Genomic DNA, 4,733 nt, shown 5'->3' with positions numbered 1-4,733 from the left:
CCAAGTATAGTCTCCTTCAGGATCGGGTTGGTTTGCAATGTTGTGTACACGGTGCGATGACAGGTCAGCTAATCAACCGTGCAAATCCAAATGGAAGCTCTACAACTGTAAGAAAACTGGTGCAATATACCAGTAATGAACCCGGGTTGAATAATACACCATTTACCAACCAGCATTCAATGTCTCAGCCCAAGTTAAATTTTGGAAGGTCTTCACAGAGGTGAAGGGGCTTTTAAAACCCTTTACAACCAGGTTTTCCCGTATTACTTTTAAAAAGCATGGACCCCCATTGTTAGATTTAAGACCGTTGCATGGATGTGTCCTACGCAGGTCCCCGGGTCATTTCCTGAGAGGGGGCATTTTTCAGCATAAAATTGGAAGAATAGGTGAATCCGGTAAAGTCCTCAACGTATAAGCTTAGAATTCCCCACCACACACACACGCACACACACCACAAAAAACCACAGAAACAGAAACACCCAAAACCACACAAAACACAAAAACCCACAGAAACACAAAACACACACAAAAACACACAAACACACACAGAAACACACAAACCACACACACAAAAACCAAAACACACACAAACAAACACCCCATCAAAAACCACACACACACATACACAAACACACACACACACACCAAAAAACACACACACACGGGGAAAAAACACACACACACAAGAAACAACACACCACAAACACAAAAAAAACATACCGAAAACACAACACACACACAAAAACCCCAAACACACACACTTCGAACTAGGGTCATTCCGTGTATGAAACCGGAGGACCAGTACTAAACCCAAGCCACACGACCCCCCAAAAAAGAGTGCGAAACTGGATCAAACCCAAACTATAGACTAATTATCATATAGAGAATGACAGCTTAGTTTTTACACACCCCTGTGGGCACTCGGGGGAAAATTTTTTTAGAAATGCTGCGCATTGAACGAAAAATAACCTTTACAGGTCGGGCATGAAAAGGGAGGGGTTTTGGTGGGTCGGGGGTGGCATGGTTTGTTTAGTATGGCCTTCCGGTTTTTATGCCGGAAAGACCTGGGTTCGATCCTGGTCAGGGGGGGTTTTTATTTATCGATATCAAGCGGCAATGCATTCTTATTCCATCATTTATTACACATGTCATACACCCCATACATATATATATACATATTTACGCGCACAGACAAATGACACACAGAAAACTTTGAATTTTTAATATACGTTTGATCCGATATGAAAAACGATGATGAACATGAAAGAAAAGATCACGGTCCCAGTAGATGCCCTTGATGGGCCGTGGCAACCCCGGCGCGTGATAAAGCGTTTTCCCTGTTCATTGTGTGGAGTGATAGGACTGACTAACATTTTGGTCGATTCCTCCATCAGAACATACGGTGGAGTTCAGGAGGGGAATCATTTAACTGTGAAAAAAGCAGTTTTAATAATGGGAAAACTTACTCACCTTGGGTGGAACTACGTCATTGTTTCACTTTGCTCCATTTACCGTTCTATATTATAGTGCATTTGCATCTGACATGACCGGAATCAGCTTGCTGGTGAATAAAAATCCCTCCCAAAAATATATAACCAACCCAGTTTATTGCAAAGACTAACAATTGGAGCAAGGAAATTTAAACATCTATAAATATATAAACTATTTACCAAATGTAAAACGCTTTGCAAATTAAGATGTATGGGGCAGGTAAACAACTACATTTAAAGGTAAATTTAGTGGGTGGGACACTACAGTATAGAACGTCATGCGGAACGAGGTGAAACAATTCTAACATTTTCATCAAGAGGCGAGTAAATTTTTCCAGTTATTTTCCTTCGCCCCACATTTTCCGTCTACAACAAGTGCATGTTCATAATATTCCCCCAAGATTCCAGCTTAAAAAAATATCTGAACACTAAGATTTTGGCAAGAAAACGATATTACAAGATTAGGACTCTTGAAACTTAATTTAGAATGTTCACTAGTTTTTTTTTCCCATCCGGCTTCTTCCTAAGCCTCAGATTCATTAATTTAACGAAATCCTCGCCTACTTCGGCTGCTTCACACTGCCCATCTTAAAACAGTCCGATTCTTGTTCTCGAGGCGTTACTAGTGGCTCTCCCTGACCCTCAACCATATAATAAAGAAACGGATCATAACCGATCCTCCTCCTCTGGACCATCGTCTGTGAAGTCTGACTCGGACGTTTCATGACGTCTCTGCTAATAATCTACATCTGAAAATTCTATGAATATAAGTATTCATATATCTGTCCTAGGGGGTTTCTGCCTCTGAATGTTCAGAAACAATCTCTAGGCCTTTTGTCTTTTCTTGAGCTATGCCCCAAAAGACCAACAACAGATTTTTTTTTTAAGGCAGAGGATCGAGTCCCTTCAACGGATCTTTGGCCTCATTAGAGTTCTGATTCGAGGCTTCAGTGATCTTTAGTTTGAGCCTTTGATTCTTCCGACAAAGAAGCCAGCACTGCTTTCGTTTCAGCCGGGGGAAATCGTCTCCACTTTCGTAAAGACGGATTCAAAGGTTCCACCAAAAATATAAAAGAATTTTTTTGGGGATTAAAAAAAAACCCGAAAAAATTTTTTAAACCTAGCCCAAAAAAAATGGGGAAAAAACGAGTCGAAAAATTCATCCAAACCCCCGTTGTCAAATCAAAAGAAATCTTTAATGAACACAGCGAAAAGAAAATTAAAAAAAAAACAAAAAGCCCAAAGAAAGGCCAAACTATGGAAAAAACCCGGCTAATAGGGGTAAGTGAAAAATTTCAAAGGAGAATATTTTTTAATTCTTAAAGTTATTTCTCAAAAATTTTGGGAAAAAATATCATCCCTAAGTGGTAAAAAAAACGTAAGCAACCCCTTTTTTTTTCTTTAAAAAAAAAAAAAAAAAAATATAACAAAAAGTGAGAGCTAACTGCCCGCTTTGTGCCCCTGCCCCCGAAACAGATAGCCGCTTTAGGTTCCGGGTAGGTCACACAAATTTTTTTGGGGTAGTGACAAAAAATGTGGGGAAAAGGGAAACAATTCCATATTTAAGATATAAAAGTGAACTCATAAAGGGGATGCCCTTGATATTCTTTAAAACGATTATGAGGATGTTTAAGATTGTACAGCAAGTTAAGTAAACTTAAAATTATTTTAGTTAAAATAAACTAATGTTTAAATGTTTTACGAAAAAACCCCAAAAACTTTGGGAAAAATTTTTAGAAAAAATTTGAAGTGTGATAGGAGTCCCAAGGGACGATTTAAACCCCTTCCCTCCATTTCCCCTGTCGACCCCGGGAAACCCGTTTTGACTCGAACTTATCACAGGAAAGCAAAGTGGCATAAAACAGGGCCAAATGATTTTTTTGGGTTTCCCCAGAATGATAAAGTATGTCCGAATGTTGGAGGCGAGGGTCTCCACAAGATCCTATTTAAAAGGGAAAAAAGACATTTGGTAATTTAATTTTTAGGGAAAACAGAGCTTTTGAAAATTTGGGGTTTTTAAAGGGGGGGACTAACCCCAAGTTCAGAAGTTTTTTTTTCGAGGAAAATGTGGAAAGTGTCCCGCAAATTTGGGTCGACAGCGTAGCTCCCCCAAAATGGTAAAGGTTGGAAAAAGTAGTCTTTCCTCAACAGCAGCCACCAGAAAAAGTCACTTGGGCCCGGTCCCAAATCTTCAAAAAAATTAAAATTTTTTTTAATAGATTTTTTTATAGGTCACTTTAAAAGTTGGGGGTAATTTCCCTGGAAAAGCTTACACTCGGGCCCATTGTCACCATTAAATTCAAAATAAATAAATTGGTTTTTCTGGATACCAAAAATAGGAGCTTTTTTTAATTTTTCCCTTTCCTCGGGGGAAATTTTTTGTTTCATTTTTGCATTTAAAGAAGCTACAGATCGGTTTTTAAATAATTGGGTATTTCCCCCCACCTGCTTCTATCTGTGGTCATCAGGCCACCAGTCGCTGTAACACTCTCGGGTATGATTACACCACGCTGCCTTTCATCCAGCTCGCTTCGCAGTCTTTTAGGCAAAGGAGAAGTCCGCCTGGCGCATTCATGGGAGGCGCTGAAATGTCATAAAAGAACTTTCGTCGTCCTATTGCGATGATACGATTTTTCGTAATCACATACAAAAGGGGGGGGGGGACCTGTTTGATTATTTCATTGCATTCCACAAATTGTCATTCTTAACGGAGTTTTCCTTACCCAATTCGATTTCCTCTATTACAACATCTAGTGCCTCCAGACTGCTATTGCCTTGATCGTCTTTGCATGCGTAAATTAACACATGCTTTTCTTCCATTGGGACCATGAACATATTATCAATGAGGCTACGGTGGTTTCTATGACGAATCGGAGCGGTAATGCCCGGATGTATCGTCCGTGTAAATAGTAATTCTACCCTGAACAGAACATATTTGGTTGAAAAATAGTGAAAAAAGTGTAGTTGTAATCTTTCCTACAACTCCACCCAACTGACAAATACTTTGTTACTCACGCCATTAGAAACCATTACTATAGTTTCGAGGGAATTGAACAAGAACGCCCTGCACGCTGCTGCTTTCATGCATCAGGGAATGGAGTCTAAAGCTTGCCAAAGAAGCAGCTGTTCACCTAGTGTAAATATAATTTTGTTTATAAACTGTCTGCACTAGTTATTTCAGAGAACAGTAGGAATGCTGTAAGAAAGTTATTTTCTGAGAAAATACTCAAATCTCAAACTAAC

The sequence above is a fragment of the Penaeus monodon genome, chromosome 8, assembly GCF_015228065.2.
Source record: "Penaeus monodon isolate SGIC_2016 chromosome 8, NSTDA_Pmon_1, whole genome shotgun sequence".
Classification (NCBI taxonomy): Eukaryota; Metazoa; Arthropoda; class Malacostraca; order Decapoda; family Penaeidae; genus Penaeus; species Penaeus monodon.
Note: the sequence above shows the minus strand (reverse complement) of the source record.